Here is a 586-nt window from a genome sequence, read left to right as displayed (position 1 = left end):
AGCACACACAAATATAAACACATTCAAATAGTTTACGTTTTATTTTAATGTTTATTTTATTTTTGCAACATGTCATTGAAATTGGAGCTTAAGAAAAGCCTAATGGGCTACATTGTAATTTTTAGGTTTTTAAAAAATGTTTGATTTTTTTGAGTAGACAATGCAGTCACAAGGTTCAAAAAGAAAGTATAAAATGGTATACAGTTTAAAAGTGTCTCTTCCATCCTTGTCTCCCACATGCCATTTTTGTTTCCAACTTTTCTTAGTTTTGAGATATATCCTTCCAATTTTTTTAATGATATATAAGCAAATTCTATTAGCAATAATCGCGCCTCGGATAAACCTCATTGGCTACGATACTGCCACTGCGCAAAGCTAGCAAATTCTTTTTTTTTTTTTTTTTTTTTTTTTTTGTCGTTTTTTCGTGACCGGCACTCAGCCAGTGAGTGCACCGGTCAGTCCTATATAGGATCCGAACCCGCGGCGGGAGCGTCGCCGCGCTCCCAGCGCAGCACTCTACCAAGTGTGCCACGGGCTCGGCCCAAAGCTAGCAAATTCTAATATAGCTTCTATTTCCCTCCTTTTT

General features: G+C 37.2%; 1 pseudogene; it reads right to left on the bottom strand.

Annotated features, from left to right (window-relative positions):
- Positions 1-245: 245 nt before the first annotated feature.
- Positions 246-377, bottom strand: LOC134386649 (U4 spliceosomal RNA; annotated as a pseudogene).
- Positions 378-586: the final 209 nt, after the last annotated feature.

This window comes from Cynocephalus volans, chromosome 9 (assembly GCF_027409185.1).
Source record: "Cynocephalus volans isolate mCynVol1 chromosome 9, mCynVol1.pri, whole genome shotgun sequence".
In the NCBI taxonomy this organism is placed as follows: Eukaryota; Metazoa; Chordata; class Mammalia; order Dermoptera; family Cynocephalidae; genus Cynocephalus; species Cynocephalus volans.
Note: the sequence above shows the minus strand (reverse complement) of the source record. Positions and strands in the feature narration are given on the sequence as shown.